This window comes from Sciurus vulgaris, assembly GCF_902686455.1.
Source record: "Sciurus vulgaris genome assembly, chromosome: 3".
In the NCBI taxonomy this organism is placed as follows: Eukaryota; Metazoa; Chordata; class Mammalia; order Rodentia; family Sciuridae; genus Sciurus; species Sciurus vulgaris.
Genome location: NC_136463.1, coordinates 63,231,918 through 63,250,877, shown reverse-complemented (window position 1 = coordinate 63,250,877; position 18,960 = coordinate 63,231,918). Strand labels below are relative to the sequence as shown.

Genomic DNA, 18,960 nt, shown 5'->3' with positions numbered 1-18,960 from the left:
TCAGCACCACAAAAAATAAATAAATAAAATAAAGGTATTGTGTTCATCTGCAACTGGAAGAAGGAGGAGGAGAAATCTAGCTGGGTGCAGTGGCACATGCCTATAATCCCAGAGACTTGGAAGGTCGAGGCAGGAGGATCACAAGTTCAAAGTCAGCCTCAACAGTTTAGTGAGACCCTGTCTCAAAATAAAACGTTAAAAGGGATAGAGTTGCAGCTCAGTGGTAAAAGTGTTTGTCTAATGTGTACAAGGCCCTGGGTTTGATCCTTAGCACTGCAAATTAAAAAGGAAAAAAGTTTATATATATCATATGATTTCCTTTATCAAAGTTATAAAACAAATCTAACCTATAATGGAAAAAAATCAGAATACAGATTCCTTCTTGGGATGGAGTTAGAGATAAGAGAGCATGTAAGATTCTATATTCTGGCCAGGTGAGGTGGTGCATGCCTGTAATCCCAGCGACTAGGAAAGCTGAGACTAAGATCACAAATTTGAGGTCAGCCTGAGCAACTCAGCAAGATAAAAAAAAAATTTAAAAGGGATGGAGTTGCAGCTCAGTAGTAGCGTGTCCTGGATTCAATCCCCAGCACAGGGGGAAAGATTCTATATTCCAGTAAGTTTATGAATGTACACAGTGTACCCAGGTAAGTATCTTTGTTAGAATTTAGCAAAGGCACACTTAATAGATGTGTAGTCACTGGACGTAAATTTTACTTTAAAAGAAAAAAAATATTAGATACCGGACTCTCGTAAATGATACATACACACATTCTGAAGGATTAAGAAAAAAAATGGGGGCTGAGGTTGTGGCTCAGTGGTAAAGGGCTTGCCTCACATGTGTGAGCCACTGGGTTCAATTCTCAGCACCACATATAAATAAATAAATAAATTTAAAAAAGGTCTATCAACATCTAAAAAATATTTTAAAAAAAGAAAGAAAAAAATGTACTGATGACATACATCCAAAAAATAAAAAAGGATGGATCTATGAAGAAAGAGGGAAAGACAGATAATATGATAAGACAAGTACAATAGAATAAGAAAGTATATAGGAGATGGGTGTAAGTGAGCTCACTATAAAACGCTTTCAACTTTGTTGTATAATAAAATGGTAGAAAATGAATTACGACACACACAAAATAACATTTTGACTTGCTGAATGTACTTGAATTAAAAAACAGAAAATCGGTCTCCCTCTCCCTTTCACTTCCACTAAACAGTTATTTCATTAGCTGTTAGGAAGTCATGTTAAAGGAAGGCAGTATCAGAATGTCAGCCTTGCCATTTTAAAGAAAGCCTTCAGTTGCTGCCTCATAATACTGGCTCTTATCTACATCTCCAAATTCTAAAGGCTAGCAATGTTGAAAATGCAGAGGCGGTTTCAATATCCACAAGGCAAGACTGGGAGCAAGATATATACACTTGGCTTTGGCAGTGGGTGGGGAAGGGGCAATTGCAAAGCTAAGTCAGAAGTGGCTGTTCACTTAGAGTCTCTTAAGCTCCAGTAGTTCTGTTTGGAGATCAGCCTCACGTACTGGCTTAAAACATGGAGAAACTAGACAAGTTCACTGGTGGGACCAGCCAGAGGAGCTGAGACAAGTCCTGTAAACAATAAATGTTTATCTGGGCAGATAACCTGGCAGACAGCCTCATCCTGATCTTAGGCAACTTGAAACCCACAGCAGGAGGCTGAGAGCAGAGGGTCCCTTCCTCTTTGCCACATGGGTAGGAAGCAGAGATGGAAGGTGGTCCTGGCTCCAAACCACAAGAGAGGCAGTAGGAAGCCACTCTCTGCAAATATGCCAGCTTCTTCCCTACTGGGTGATGGCCAGATTCCCTTAAACACAGTGGGTGGGGACAGAGAAGTCAAGTCAACCAACACTAAACAATGCCACCGCATAAAGCTGGCTGTTACACCACAGCCCTGAAGGTATGAGGCGTTCGTTCTGGTGTGTTTGGCTGCTGCCACAGGAACCACATTGGCTGAGGGCTTCCCCAGGCCTGGGTGGGAGGCTCGTCACTGACTCCGGCCACACACACAGGCTCAGTCGCCACCTCGGTCAGTGGCGAACAGCTGCTGAGATGGGAGGAGCAGAGTCAGGGTACTGTGCACTGTATAGCAAAATCTCCCACTATAGGAGACTCCAGACAATATTTATAAGAGCCATATGTCTTAAACCTCACGGAAATGCCAGGAAAAAGGCTGTGCAAGGGAAGGAGGCAGCTGGAAGGACTGGAGGTGGGTGATAGCACAGAGACTACTTTCACTGACAACTGACTCTGCAAACAAGTTTACTACCAGTTCTGAAACCCCACTCCCTAACTGAGGGATTGATTCTTGGCCCTGGCTGTCCCTCCCACCTCTATGTCTCTGCCCACACTCTTCTTGGAAGGGGAGCAGATAGGGAAGTGGAACCAACAGTTTGCCTAAAGAAAAAGTCCAGATCTTGCTCAGCAGACTAATGTTGAGTTCTCCAGGGAATGGCATGGAGATAGCTTAAGCAAGGTTCTTTGCTCTGAAACAGCAACAAAGTCCAGCAGAACAATAAGGGTATGGATCTCAGATGGAGTCCAGGGAGGTGTGTGTGTGTGTGTGTGTGTGTGTGTGTGTGTGTGTGTGTGTGTGTGTGTGTGTGTGTGTTTGTTTTGGAGGGGGCATGCCAATTCATTCTTTTGACTTCATTCACACTTATAGCCTCTTTATAATCATTTCCTGAAAACATAGTAGGAAGAGAGTGGTATTTGCTCACCGCACCCTCCATCTAACCGGCCCCAGCAATCCAAATGTTTTAAACTGAGAAGAGGCCAGCTTTCTGCCTTTGGCAGCACTGAAGGCCAGACATTACCAGCACTCCTGTGAACAGCTCAAGGTTCCACCCAAATCAGACTGCACACACTGAAATCCAAGAGGGATATCATTCCAACCAACAACCCAGGAAAGGGGAGAGATGAGGAAGCTGGGTGGGGCAGCTGGGACACTTCTAAGATCTGACACCAGAACACCCAAGTGGTTAGCACAGGCATTCCGTAGCATGGTGACAGATCAACTGTAGTGTGGGAAAACCCAAATACTATAATAGAGAAGTTATAGTTATCTCTGTATGAAGAGAGGGGTGAGAATAAGGGTGGGGAATAAGGGCAATAAGGATGGAGAATATGGGCTGGGAGATAGTTCAGTTGGTAGAGTGCTTGCCTTGCAAGCACAAGGCCCTGGGTTCAATCCCCAGCACCGCAAAAAAAAAAAAAAAAAAAAAAAAAAAAAAAAAGGATGGAGAATAAGGGTGGGCAACAAGGTGGAAAAATAAATTAAAGGGAAACTGGCTAGCTGCTATACTAGTCCAATTCTGAAAACACAAGAGATGCTCCGGTTTCTTTTCAGAGGAAGCTGAAGCAGAGTGGTTATGGGGAGGTCAGGACACATAGTTCCATTTCTATAGTACATTGGAGGGCTTCTCTTCAAGAGAGTAATAACAGAATTTATATAAAGCACCACAAACTCACTGCTTCTGGCTGTCAAAGGTGAAGGGAACTTCTTCCAGCAGTTGTGTCTGATAGCCTCTAGGCTCTAAGACAGCAATTTTACTTTTTAAGTTTTCCTGTTTACTCTGAGAAGATCTGCAGTATCCCTGAGGGTTTTCTAAGAAATGCTAGGGAGGGGGGGCTGGGGTTGTACTTCAGTGGTAGAGCTCTTGCCTAGCATGTGTGAGGCACTAGGTTCAATTCTCAGCACTGCATGTAAACAAACAAATAAAAATAAAGGTCCATCGACAACTAAAAAAATATTTAAAAAAGAGAAAGAAAGAAAGAAAGAAAGAAAGAAAGAAAGAAAGAAAGAAAGAAAGAGAAAGAAAGAAAGAAAGAAAGAAAGAGAAAGAAAGAAAGAAAGAAAGGAAGGAAGGAAGGAAGGAAGGAAGGAAGGAAGGAAGGAAGGAAGGAAGGAAGGAAGGAAGGAAGGGAGAGAAACAAAGAAAGGCTAGAGAATGGGCAGGAGACTGGTGAGAGTACCAGGGACGTAGCTGTTTTACACCTTCATATTACTTCTTACCTGATAGGAAAGAAAATGGAAGCTTAAGGGAGGGGAGTTTCCTGGTTTAATTAATTAATTAATTAATTAATTAATTATTTTTTTGTTTCTGATGTGCAGGGATCTCTTGGATTCTTGCCCCTAAAGGAAAATGGAACTGGGAGTGCAACAATTAAAGGCAATAAAAAAAAAAAAAAAAAAAAAAAAAAAAAAAAAAAAAAAAAAAAAACACAACTGTTCCCATGAGAACATCAGAATGGTGAACAAAGTATAAGTGCTTTAAAATAATCATCATCTTCATTTGGAGAGGGAATTGCTTTGGGGTACATGGTCCCTGCTTCTATGACAATAGGAAAGGCAGAAAGAGTTCCATTTCTACCAGAGGCAGAGTTGGTCTTTTGCTAGATTTTTTTTTTTTTTTTTTTTTTTTAATGCAATAGGTTCTCTTTGGTTCTGAAGAAAACCACACATATCCAAAAGAAATCAAGAGACAGGGTCTGGTGCAGTCTGACATACAGCCATCTCATATCTCCCAGAGATAGATGACTTGAAGGGATGTTACCCACACTCACCACCCCCATATTCAGGGCCCTCAAACTATGCATTCCCTATAATCCATTCAGAGACAAGTAATCATTCAGATATTATAAGACAACTACAGAGGTCACCACAGTCCAACATTTTAAAAAGAAAAGCACATCTTAAGGATGGTTTTCTAGGGCGGTGCTGTCCAAAAGGGTGGTCTTTAGCCACATGGTGGCTACTTAAATTCAAGTTACCTAAAATTGAATATAATTAAAAATTCAGGGGCTGGAATGTACTTCACAGGTAGAATACTTGCTTAGCAAGTGCAAGGCCCTGGGTTTGATTCTCAGTACTTGGGGGAGGTAAGAACAGTTCCAATAAATGGGAAAATGTCATCTGATATTCATGGACTGGAAGATTTAATAAACTTAAGATGACAATAATACCCAATCCAATATTCAATATAATCTCTATCAAATCACAATGGTATGTTTTGCAGAAACAAACAAAAAAATCCCCTAATTCAGCCAGGTGCAGTGGCGCATGCCTCCTGTAATCCTAGCAACTTGGGAAGTGAGGCAGGAGGGAGTGCAAGTTCAAAACCAGCCTCAGTATCTTAGCAAGACCCTGTCTCATTAAAAAAAAAAAAAAAGGGCTCGGAATGCACCTCAGTGGTTGAGCACCCCTGAGTTCAATCCCTAGTACCCCCCCAAAAAAAGTCCAATAATTCATATAGAATGTCAAGGGACCCCCGAAGTCAAACAATCTTGAAAAAAACAAGAATTAGAGAATCATGCTTTCTGAATTCAAAACTTACTACAAAGTTAAATTAGTAAAAACAGTATGGGGGAAGGAAATACTGTATAGAGGGTAAAGAGGGGTGGGAGGGGTGGGGGGAAGGGAAAAAATAACAGAATGAATCAAACAACATTACTCTATGTAAATTTATGATTACACAAATGGTATGCCTTTACGCCATGTACAAACAGAGAAACAACATGTATCCCATTTGTTTACAATAAAAAACAAAACAAAACAAAAAAAAAACAGTATGGGGGTTGGGCTTGTAGCTCAGTGGTAGAGTATTTGCCTAGCACGTGTGAGGCACTTGATTCCATCCTTAGCACAACACAAAATATAAATAAATAAAACTAAAGGTATTGTATTCATCTACACCGAAAAAAAAAAAAAAACTTTAAAAATAAAGGAAAAGAAAACAGTATGGTACTTGTATAAGGATACACATAATGCCCAACAAAATAGAACAGAGAGCCCAGAAATAAACCCTTATATGATTAATTTTTTACAAGGGTGCCAAGATCATTCAATAGAGAAAGGACAGTCTTTTCAACAAATGATGCTGGGAAAACCGGGTATCTACATTTGAAAGTTAGCACCATACCTAAAATACACATAAAAATCAACTCAAAATAGATCAAACCCAGGCTTCCCTCATGTTAGGAAGTACTCTTAACACTGAACTATGTCTCCCCAGCTCCAAGAAATGATTCCTATACATTAAAGAAAAATACAGAGAATAGACAAAAAACACCAGGGTTCAATACCCAGCACTGGAAAAGAGTGTATGTGGAGGAGAATGAGAATATTGGGCTATTTTAGGAAGGATATGATATTCTACATCAGAAATTACTGTATATTCTCACACTAACAATCTAAAAGCAGAAAAACTGTGATCACCAATGATGATGAAAAATCATAAAATTCAGCCCTATTATTTATAATAAAAAAACCTCAGCAAACTAGGAACAGAAGGTAATATTCTTAACTTGATAAAAGATACTTATCAGAATATAGCATATATAAGATTTAATGATGCAACTTAGAAGCATGCTATAGAGGTCAGAACAAAGCAAGGATTTCTGTTATTATGGGCTTATTATAGAAATAATAAAACAGTTCAGTAAGGCTGGTAGATGTAAGATCAAGAGAAAGAAACAATATTCATAACTTTAGTAGTTAACTAGAAACAAAATATTAAAACTATGTTACGGTTTTATGGAAAATATTACAAAATATTCTTGAAGGGCATACAAGAAGACCTGAATAAATTAACAGTGTATCATGTTCATGGATGAAGACTCCATATTGTAAATATAGTATTCTCTCCAAAATAATCTTTGAATTCAGTACAACTGCAAACAAAATCCCCCTACACAATTTGTTTGTGGAATTTGAAAAGTTGATTGCATCTGGAAGAAAGGTTAGCCAAGATATTTTTGCAAAAAAGTAAGAAGTGGGATATTTACCCTACTACTTTTAAGAACTTAAGAACCAGAATGGTGGTACTGACCTACTCAATGGATCAATGGAACACATCTGCCGCTTATAGAAAAGTCTGATTCATAAAAATGAATTTCAGATGGAACAAAGATATCAATGTATACAGTAAAACTAACACATTTAGAAAAAAAAAAAAAAACTACAGAAAAAACTGTAGGTACATATTCCTTGTGACCTCAGGGTAGGTAAAGTGTTTCCCCTGCCCTTATATAAAATTACAATTATTCTTGGTAATATTTTAACCTAAAGAAGTGACTTAAAAAAAAGATAAAATGACAAGATCTTATACAAAGATAAAAGTAACCTTTTTACCCCACCAAATTATAAGTGTTGGCTTATTATTGAGGCAACTGATTTTCCTATACAGTAAGTCTTTAAGCATATTTGCTACTAAATATATTCTAGTGGTCTTGTTTTAACTAAAATTGTTTTATTATGAAAATTTTCAAACATACTCAGAGACTAATATAAGAAATAAATTTGATAAAATCATCCAGCTTCAACAATTAACAATACATGGCCAAGTGGACTGTGGTGTCACACACCTGTAATCCCAGCAGTTTGGGAGGAGGAGCAGTTGCAGGAAGATCATGAGTTCAAAGCCAGCCTCAGCAACTTAGTGAAATCCTGCCTCTAAATTAAAAAAAGATTGGGGGGGGGAGGGTGTGCAGGGAATGCTGGGGATATAGTTCAGTGGTTAAGCACCTGGGTTCAATCCAGGTACTAAAGTAGGGAGGAAGGCCAATACTGCACACCTAGGAAGAATTTCTTTTCCTTTTTCTAGTTGTAGGGATCAAACCAAGGGCCCCCTACATGCCAGGCAAGTGCTCTGTCACCAACCTACATTTCCAGCCCAGGAAGGATTTCTTAAGTAAGATATAAGTCATAAAAGGAAATAACTGATAATTTTGTCATAAAATAATTTCTATACAAATGAAAACACTTATTTAATTTTAGAAGATGAAGTGCAGGTTGGGAGATTTGTAGAGCATACAGCCAATAAATGATTCACATTCAGCTTTGCAAATCAGTAAGACTCAATCATAAGTAGAGAGAAAATGGGCAGAAAATATGAAGAACCTGGATTAAAAGAAGAATAATCTTGGTCAGACATGCAGGGTGTTTGTGTATGTGTGTGGGGGGTGGTTTACACTCCCTGGCCTGAAGAGGCTTAGCCGCGAGGATTGCCTGAGTCCAGGAGTTTGAAACCAGCTTTGGCAATACAGCAAGACTTATGTCTCAAAATGGAAGGATACAGCTGGGCGTGGTGGCACACACCTGTAATCCCAGCAATTAGGGAAGCTGAGGCAGGAAGATCTCGAGTTCAAAGCCAGCCTCAGCAGAGATTAGTGAGGCACTTAGCAACTCAGCAAGACCCTGTCTCTAAATAAAATATAAAAAAGGGCTGGGGATGTGGTTCAGTGGTTCAGCATCTCTGGGCTCAATCGCCAGTACAAAAAAAAAAAAAAAAAAAAAAAAAAGAGAGAGAGAAAAAGAAAAAAGGAAGGATATAAAATAAAATAGGAATCTCAAAATGGCTAATAAGCATACCAAAAAATGCCTAACCTCTCTAGGAATTAGGAAAATGCAAAATAAAATAGGACATGATGTAGAACCCAACCTCGTGCCAAAAATCAAAAGTACGGACATGCCTAATATTGGTAAGAATGTGGAAAAACTGGAATTCATATACTTTTACAGGTAGTGTAAACTAAACTTGTGTGATCACCTTGGAGAGCTAGGAAAGTTGATGGATGATGAGTGTTCCTTATAACCCAGCAAGTGTGCATCTAGATACATTTCTTTTTTTGGAGATGGGGTCTTGTTATGTTGCTTAGGCTAGTTTCAAAGTCCCGAGCCCAAGTGATCCAACCTCAGGCTCCTGAGTAGTTGGGACCACAGATGCATGTCACTGTGCCTGGCTGACTCTCCTTTCCCACCACCCCCACCTCTCTCTCTATAATTTTGTACTGGGGATTGAACCCAGGGGCACTTAACCACTGAGTCACATCCCCAGCCCTTTTAAAATATTTTATTTAGAGACAGGGTCTTGCTGAGCTGCTTGGTGCCTTGTTAAGTTGCTGAGACTGACTTTGAACTTGAGATCCTCCTGACTCAGCCTCCAGAGCCGCTGGTATCACAGGTGAGGGCCACCAAGCCCATCTAGATATATTTCTTAAAGAAACTCATATTAGTTCAAAGCAATCACATTGTTGGTAGTAGAAAAAGAAAAAAAATGCATCTATAAAAGATCAATTTATTGTGATGTATTTATACAAGGGGTAAAATATATATTAAAAATAAAAGAGAAACAACTACATGCATCAACATGGATAAATCTAAAAACTGTAAGGTTGAGTATGAAAGCAAAGCTGATGATACATACGCCATCAGTTTAAAGTCTGAACATGCAAAACAATACTATATTGTTTATGGAAAAACACATGTTAAGAAGACAAACAGATAAAAACAAATTCAGGGTAGCGATTACCTTTAGGGAAGAAGAAAGAGAAATGCAACCCTGTAGGGGTACGCAGAGGGTTTCAACTCATGTATTCTTTCTTTCAAAGGTGGGTGGAATGTACCCGGATGTTTGTTGACTATTCTGTATTTTTCTTTAATGTGTAAGAATTATTTCTTGGAGCTGGAACATAACTCAGTGATAAAAGAGATTCCTAGCATGAGGGAAGCCTGGGAAGGAAGGAAGGAAGGAAGGAAGGAAGGAAGGAAGGGAGGGAGGGAGGGAGGGAGGGAGGGAGGGAGGGAAGGGAGGGAGGGAGGGAGGGAGGGAAGAAAAGACAGCAAGCAAGCAAGCAGATAGAGATTAGGATTAGTTACTAAAAAGAGTTCTAATCTGTATGATAGAGCATAGCATTCACTTATTCCATTTATGACTGTCACACACTATCAGTCCTTCCCCTTTAAGGTGGCAGAACTGGAGCTCAAAGCAGCTGTGATAGAACAAAGTTAGGTGACTAAGTCAACTCCTACAGTCTCTTATCAAATTGTCCCTCTTCACTTTTTTGACAGTGTTTAACAGAAGCTGAATTTATTTTGCTTCTTTCTTTCCTTGTTAAGTCTCTGTTTCACTATAAGGTCCAGGAGGTAAGAGATGGTATCTGTCTCACTACAGAATCCCGAGCACCTTGAACAGTGCCTGGCAAATAGTATGTGTTCAATAAATACCTAATGTTAAATGAATGCTGGAAGTCAGAACTGTCAGAGTAACTTAAGGGGTAATGTATGACTGTTGCAGAGAAGCCCAAACTACATATGGACTGTAAATTTAAGCAAAAGTTTCTGTGAGGGGTCTATGGAGAAGAGATGTGGAGTGATAAAACATATGGTACTTTCACGAGCCACAGCTAGGACCAGAATACAGGAGGCAGGGAAGTGAGAAGAAAGAGAAAATAAATTGTATTTGAAAATCAAATTTCTATTAATAAGATAGAGCAACTTTGAACCTCTCAATTCTTTACAGACACCTAATTAATTACCCAGTATAATCTTCTTATTCAAGTTCCAACAAGAGTTCCAGGATATGAACTTTCTAAAAATCTAAAGCATATAGCTTAATTTCTTTTCCCAGCCTCAGGTCTGGAAAAGGGACACACGAAAGGGGACAGCAAAGGAAAGACAAGAAGACACATCAAATGTATTGATTTGTTTTGTTTTGTTTGTGATACTGAGATCAAACCCAGAGCCTTGTGCATGCCAGGAAAGTGCTCTACAACTGAGCTATACTCCCAGCTCCCAATTTACTGCTTTTAAAGCAGATTTTGAACAGTCATAAAAAGAAAGGCATGCCTATAGGGAAGTAGCTTCAAAGGATCTTCACCCCAGGCAGTAGTGAAGGCCATCATCAACCTTTAGGCAATTACAGTAGCCTTCCCTTATCCATAATTTCAATTTCTGCAGTTTCTGTTACCTGTGCTCAACTGCAGTCTGAAAACATTACATGGAAAATCCTAGAAATAAAGAATTCATAAGTGTAAAATACATACTATTCTGAGTAGTCTGATGAAATCTCACACTAGGCTGCTGTCTTGCCTGAGATATGAATTATTCCCTTGTTTGGAGTATGCACACTGTATATGTTACCCACCCAATTGTCACTTAGTAGCCATTTCAGTTATCAGGTTGAAAAAACATAATACTGAATATACGTAGGGTTCAGTAGTATCCCTGGTTTCAGACACCTACTAGAAGTCTTAGAATCCCCTAAGGCTAAGTGGGAAAAACCATTGCACTCCCATAAAAGGCCCCATAGAGAAGCGGTGGTTCAAAGAACGAGCTTGAATTTGGATGCTGTTATTTATTACCCACTATAACTGGGCAAATTATTTAAAAATTCTATATTTCAGTATTTGCTTTTTTGTGTACTGGGGATTGAACCCAGGGGTGCTTTACCACTGAGCCACATCCCTAGTCCTTTTTATATTTTAAAATTTTGATACAGGGTCTTGTTAAATTACTGAGGGCCTTGCTAAGTTGCTGAGGTTGGCCTCAAACTTGTGATCCTCCTGCCTCAGCTTCCTGAGTCAGTGGTATCACAGGTGTGCACCACCACGCTTGGCTGTTGTACCTCATTTACACATAAAATGGAGACTAATAATGGTACCTGTTGTATTACATAGTTGTGAGGACTGAGTGTTTTAATACATGTAAAGTTCTTAGAATAAACTGTAGCTTTTATTGTAATTATTCATTCAGTGGGGGGGCTATATTTGATTCTTAGAGAAAGTGGTAGTCGTGGAGACTTGTATGACTGTATCATTAGCGAATGAACTGAGAGACAATATGAAACTGTGGGAAAGCACTGAACCAAAAATCAAAACACCTGTTGGAGCAGAACTTGCTAGTTACTTCCCAATAGCCATCTCCCCTTCAGCAGCAAAAGAAATTTGATTTTTGGCTGGGTACATTTCTGCCCAGCCTATTTAAAATCTTGTTTGCAGATAGGATAGTCAGGTGATTATGAGATGTAAGTTTTGTGTAAAACCTTGAAAAAAGTCTCTTTAAAAATGTGGGGGTATCCTTTCTGTCCTCCTTTGTCATGCTGTTTGCTGATGCTCCAGTAGCCATCCTCGGATGAAACCTGCTCTATTTGGATATGGTTTGTGTCCCTCAAAACTCCATGTGTTGAAATTTGATCCTCATTGTAATGAGAGAATATAAAATTAATCAATTATGGTGTATAGAAGTGGGGCCTCTGCAAAGTGATTAGGATTAGATAAGTTCATTAGGATAGAGTCCTCATGATTGAATCCTGGTGGCTTTATATGAAGAGGGAGAGAGGCAACACACTCTTGCATGCAGGCACATATACATACATTCCCTGCCTCTTGTCCTGTGCTGCTTTGGGACTCTGCCAGCAAAAAGTCCACCATGAAAGGTGGTAGATTCAGACCTTGACCTCAGACCTCCTGAACTATGAGCCAAAACAAATTTTTCTTTTTAAAGTTACCCAGTCCTGACATTTTGTTATTGGCAACAGAAAATGGTCTATTCCAGGACTATATCCTAGGACTCTGTACAGTGAGTTGGGAAAAGTGTGTCAGCCAACTTGGTGAAGCCAAGTGGTAAAGTCTATCTACTAGTCCTGGATTGCCTACTTCTGGACTCTGGACTAAGAGACTCAAAACTTACATGTTTAGGTCTCTGTGGTTGAGATTCATATTCATCTAAACCTAATACTAAATGGTGTATTTTAGGTTCTAGCCTATTAATGCAATATGATCAAATAAATTAGTCTCTCTAAATCTTAGCTTTCTCACCTATAAAATGTTGACAATGCCTCATATAGCTAGAGTGGGAGTCAAGTAAAATAACATATCATGGCCGTATTATGTAAAAGGATGATGTAACTTTTATCAATGAAAACAAGAGAGACTGAGGATGGAAAAGCAGGTGTTAAGGGGTTGGGAATATAGCTCAGGTGGCAGAGTGCTTTCCTTGCAAGCACGAGGCCTTGGGTTCAATCTCCAGCACTGCAAAAAGCAGGTATTAAGGATGGTGCAGAGATAAAGACTAAGGAGAGTATTAGGAAAAAGCCTAGGAAAAGAAATTGTGCTTATAAGAGTAAAAAAAATTTCTTACAGAAGATCATGAAACTTGATCTCTTCGAAGAGAGAATATCCAGTATCCTGCTAAATACACCACTAAATTTTTTCAACAAAAATCTTATTTTTTTCAACAGGAATCTTGTAATTTTCCATTTTTTTGAGGTCCATCACCTCTGATACTGATCACTCCTAATTAGGAGATTTTTTTAGTCATTCAAATCTCAATACTCCCCTCTCTATATTCTCCTTGTCACTACCTCAACTTTCTTTGGGAAGGGCAATATTGGGGACTGATGCAGGGGTGCTTTTAACACTGAGTTACATTCCAGACCTTTCTGATATTAAAATTTTGAGACAGGTTGCTTAGGTCTTAGGTCTCTGCTAAGTTGTTGAGGCTGGCCTTGAACTTGGAATCCTCCTGCCTCATCCTCCTCAGTCTCTGGGATACAGACATGCATTACCATGTGCAGTACAATTCTTTTTTTTTTTTTTTTTTACAGTTTAATTTTTAATTGAGAAATAATAATTGTTATATTTATGAGGTACAATGTGATGTTTCATAAATGTGTACATTGTGGAATGATCAGATCAGGCTAATTACACATCTCACACACTTACCATTCTTTTAGCTATTCCAAAATATACATTAACTATAGTAACCATGACTGTGCGCTAGATCACCAGAACCTATTCCTTCTGTCTGCAACTCTACTTTCTGACCAGCATTTCCCCTTTTCCCCACGCATTCCCTCCAAACCCACCCTTAATTAAACACACTCTGTAACTGCTCACAAAGCAGAGTCACCCCAACAAAACTTCTGGCAACAATGGAAATACTCTATACCTGTGCTTGACAATATAGAAGTCTTTAGTTCTATGTGGTGACTGACCAATTGGAATGTGGTTAGTGTGACTGAAGAACTAAATTTTAAATTTAAATTTTAATTAAATTAATTTTAAACAGACACGCATGGCTAGTGACTGTTACTGGTTATTGACAGTCAACCATAGAGTAAAGTTTGAAAGAGAAGTCAGAAAACAGTATGTCATTTCTTCATTCCTATTTGATTTATCTCATTTCTTCTCAGTATCTATGCCAAAAAGCTTTCTCCTAGCCTACTCCTAAAATGACCCTAAATCCTTGAAAAGTCTCCATTTCCCTATTTGCAATTTGACTTTGATGATCTTTTTTTCTAGAGGAATACACACATATGTTCAAACCTGACTCCTCCCTGCCACATCCGGAATCAGACATCGTTAGAGCAAACTTTAATAAACACACCAGAATAACTGCATTCATGGAATTCACAAAAAAAAAAAACACCAAACATGACTTAATTTCTGAAAAGGTTAGACCCTTTCTTGGCATTTTGGCCTAAAGACAATAGAAGTTCTATTATCTTTCTTGGTAAGTCTTATATCCTCAATATGTTTAATATGTTTAATATGTTCTTTTTATTTAAAAAAACAGGAGGAGAAACAAGCATGTTCTGTTTCTGGGAGAAGACCAATCTAAAAGAAATAGCTGGAATCACAGCAACTGACCATGGGAAGCTTCTTGGTATAGTAAACAAAGCTGTCAAAGTAAGTAACTTGTCAACTTGAGGAACTAGTAGGTTCATGATGAGGGCTAGAAAGCTGGTTAAAATAATATTGCAGATGATTTAACTTCTAAGAAAGAGCTGATACTTCTCAACAATGCTAACCAAACCCCAAGTAGTGCAGGCAATGAACAATTTACTGGCCTGTTTCATCTACCTGGGCGGCCACAGACATTTCTAATTGATATATGTATTTCAGCTCAGGGCTAGGCAACTTCTATTAGGTTTCTGCTATCAGGCTGAAAGACAAGAGCAGAAGAAAGGCTACTCTGGATAAGGGTACCAGAGGTGATGATAATACACAGAAAGGTTTTCTCACTCAAAAGAATATGTTGAACAAACACCCTGACCCTGATGACTCCTCCAGGCTGCTACTCAGGTGCTCATGTTTTAGATGTGAGCAAAAGTTTAATTCCTTCAAAAACCCCTTGATGTGAAAGTACTTGCTGCAGATTTTCCTCAGAGGAATACCAGTATGACCTTTTTCAAATGCAAATTGGCTTACTCATTATAGCTGTCAGATTTCTTAGGTTTAAGAGTTTAAAAGGAAAGGCAACACTCCACTCTGACTTGAGCTAAGGTGTGTGGCTGTCCCTGGTTAAGTGACAAAGGACACTGGAGAATGACCCCTGTGAATAGAAGCACGATGGGACTCAACCTGGATAAAATCTGATGAAAAAGAAGTCTTGGGCTTTGCAGATTCTTTGCTTGATTCAGACCACCATGACTGATTTTAGCTCACCCTCTCACTGTGTTGACTTTGGTATTCACTGATTTTATACAGAATGCAAAAGTCCCCTGCAACTATAAGCCACTGTCTTAGGGCAGTAATGCCCATAAACCATGTCACTCAGCTCTGCTTCAATGGCTCTTACATGTCCTCATGAGATATGCAGCACCACACCAAACACTCAGGAACATCAACTAGAGAGAAGTCTCATGGGGCTCATAATCTAATATTTAGTGCGCAGTCTGAAAGGAAGATGCCAGGTGTGGTGCTACTTCCCTGTAATCCCAGCTACTCAGGAGGTTGAGGTAAGAGGATGGCAAATTGAGGCTAAACCATGAAACTTAGTGAGAACCTGTCTCCAAATAAAAAATAAAAAGGGTTGGGGATGTAGTTCAGTGGTAGAGCACCCCTGGGTTCAATCCCCAGTACTGCCAAAAAAACAAAACAAAACAAAACAAAAAAACAAAAAAACAAAGCAAAAAACGGAGATGCAGACAAAAAATGACCCAGGAAAATACCTGTAGTCAGTCTAGGGGTTGTTTTATTATAGCATAGAGATATAGTTATTTAGCAGGAGGTAGGGGGAAACAACAACAACACTGAAATTTCAGATATAAAAGAAAAAAATGTGGGGTAAAAGAAGGTAGTGGCTGGGATGAAAATAACAGAATGGATGCTTATACTCTTTCAAATATAAAGGCCAAGGAAAGGAGAACTGGAAATTCAAACATGTCGAGGTAAGGATCCTGTTCCCCTTTACAGGAAGTTTATCCCTAACATCTAAATAGCCATGTTTTAAAGTTAACAAGTTTGCTGGTTTTCAGCTGCCACTGACTAGAACCCCCAGTGTCTCTGGTCCACAACATAGACAGACTGTGCCAAGCCAGACTTGATGAAGACACGCAGGCAGAAACCAGTCAGCAGTCAGCTTGAACCCTGCCCACTTGAGGAGTATGAGCAAAACGCTACCTGCCTCTAGTAGTAGTAGACAGATGCTTTAAGCAGCACAGAGCTGTTTCAGCATCCCTGCCCCTCAGTCGGCAGATTCCAAGACTAAGTGATCTAGGATTCAAGGGAACTACTGGAATGAGAACAGAAACCTAAAAGCAAGTTCAGCAGAACCTTTGGTCCCTCTCCATGTTCTCCCTCCCTGTCCACTGCAGTTGCATATTCACGTCCACAGTCACATATTTTTAAAATTTGATATAATTATCTCCTAGAAATTACTGTATGTAGCCTCTTGGGATCTAAAGCAATTAAATGAAGATAAATTTCTTTCATGGAGCAAACTGTCAAAGGATGAAGCAATTTCATTCCCCATTTGAAGTGGAAGCTTTGGGTCATGCATGGTTTATTTGAAATAATGCCATCACCTAAAGCTGCTGATCTTATCTCTGACTCCGTTCTCCATTTCAAACTGCTGGAGATATGTAGCGTGGCACTGCCTGAAGTTATGACATCTGGCTCAAGGCCAGTGAAAAAAACAAGCCAACTCCTCTTCTAGGTTTCAAGCATCAGAGGACAAAAATCATATTAAAAGAAGATAATTACATATGTGAAGTCTGTTAAACCCGAACAAGAGGCAATGTTCCCAGGGCACTGAATGTGATTGTAGAGGCACTGCACCTCTGTAGAGGCACCTAAAAATGGGAAAATAGTGGAAGAACAGGCAGAATGCCCCCCAAAGGGGGTTGGGTGAAATACATGCCAAGGAACCAGACTTTTCTCTTCTAGGACACACCAAGTCAAACAAACAGTGGGGTCTATTTCATATAACAATTCAATAGATGGAAAGCATACCAGGCTAAGAATCAAGAGCCCAGGGTTCTAATTCCAGCAGCATAAGGCTGTGTGAGAGATTTAGTGAAAAGTTCCTGTTAACCACCTTACTTTTTCAACTTCAGCTGGCACTTTATATTTAAACAATTCTCCATAATCACACTGTATTTATTTTGCAGTATGTAGTCAATGTTTTATTTAGATCATAGTATTCAAACTTTTTTTGAAGCCACTGAAACCATCTTCAGGTGAAATTCATGCGCATCAGATCACATAGAGTGCTGCTTTTAATAGAAGACTTGAAGAATTAGAATTGGCTTTCAATTGTTAGTGCACTGAAATCATGTGGAGAGCTTGTTGAACCAGATTGCTGTTCCACCCTCAAAACTCTGATTCATATGTCTGGGGTAGGGGCTAGGGCCGTGCAAGTTCCCAGGTGAATGGAAAACCAGTGAGACAGAAAATCTGGCTAGGAAAATGATCTACAATTGTAGTGTTAAATATAGTAGACACTATCTATAGGTGGATATTTTCATTTAATTACATTAAAAAATTTCTCAGTTGCATTAGCCACATTTTAAATGCTCAATAATTGTTTATGGATATTGAAAATTTTAAATGAATTAAAATTTTGGTTTTTAAGTGCACTGACCAGATTTCTGGTATCAATAGATGGCTAGTGGTTACTACATAGGATGGTACAGAATGAAAATGTTTCCATCATTACAAAATGTTCTAATACATAGCACTGGTGAAGAATCTATTTGATGGGAGACTGAGGCAGGAGGATTGCCAAGTTTGAGTCCAGCCTCAGACACTTAGCGAGACTCTCAGTAACTTAAGCAAAACCCTGTTTCAACATAAAAAATAAAAAGGGTTTATTTTTTTAATCTATTTGATTGCACTGGTGAATGTTCTGTTTCAAGAAAACTTCAGGAGAATTTCAAGTATACTAAGGTATGGCAGGTATGGAAAAAACAGACTTTGTGATTCTGAAAAAAAAAATCTCTTTAAAATAAATAAATGAGAATTATAGGAAGACAGACTGAAGTCAGTTTGAGAAGGAGCTTTTTAATAGTGATTGTCTCATGACAGAGAAAACTTGGGGAATGATCTAAAGCAGAGGCTATTGAGGACATTGATAAATCATTTCTTCATTAGGTTAGGAGACCTGACCCTAATGTCTACTGGAATGAATCTGGTCCAGTTTTGTAATTACTATCATTGCTTGACATTCTTTTAGGAATCTGGGATAGTTTTCTTAAAATATGTACTTTGGGTAAAGGAACTTCCCCCAGTAAGGATGTTTTAGTAATAAACCCTTCCACTTTCTGCTGTGTAAAAATGCTTTTAGAACACCAAGGCACAAGTTAAAAAAAAAAAAAAAAAAAAGGAAAATAGATTAATTGGACTTCTTCAAAATTAAAAGCTTCAAGGAAGTGATAAGACAACCAATACACAGTTGGAGAAAATATCTGCAACTCACACAGACCTGTTAAGGGACTTGTATCCAAGACATACAAAGAACTCCTATAGGAAGTAGAGGCAGGAGAATCACAGTTTGAGGGCAACTATGGTAACTTATGAGACCCCATCTTAAAATAAAATATATAAAGAGCTGGAGTTGTAGCTCAGTGTCAAAACATTGCTGTATTCACTCCCCAGTACAAAAAAAGAAGCTCCTCCCAAAGGTAAAGAGTTTATCACATGATCAAATTATTCAGAATGGAGGTACTAGGGACTGAACTCAGAGGTGCTCTACCACTGACCTACACCACCTGCCCTTTTTATTTTTTATTGGGAGACAGGGTTGCACTAAGCTGCCATGGCTGGTCTTGAATTTGTGATTCCTCTATCTTACTTGGCCTCCTGAGTTGCTGGAACTACAGGTGTATGCCACTTTGCCTGACATAGCAATGTCATGTGTAATAA

The 18,960-nt window shown here is 39.0% G+C and overlaps 2 protein-coding genes across 13 annotated transcripts in view; one reads left to right on the top strand and one right to left on the bottom strand.

Annotated features, from left to right (window-relative positions):
• The window catches only part of HIC1 (HIC ZBTB transcriptional repressor 1), a 242,190-nt gene that overhangs the window by 62,034 nt on the left and 161,196 nt on the right, over window positions 1-18,960 (top strand). For 7 of the 12 annotated variants that reach the window (XR_013762389.1, XR_013762390.1, XR_013762392.1 and 4 more), the window contains one exon: window positions 14,116-14,502. The gene's annotated coding sequence lies outside the window, so the exon portion shown is untranslated. Of the gene's footprint in view, window positions 1-14,115; window positions 17,905-18,960 lie in introns of all 12 variants that reach the window. The other 5 variants (XR_013762393.1, XR_013762395.1, XR_013762391.1 and 2 more) reach the window with 3 other exon arrangements.
• The window catches only part of SMG6 (SMG6 nonsense mediated mRNA decay factor), a 234,375-nt gene that overhangs the window by 56,624 nt on the left and 158,791 nt on the right, over window positions 1-18,960 (bottom strand).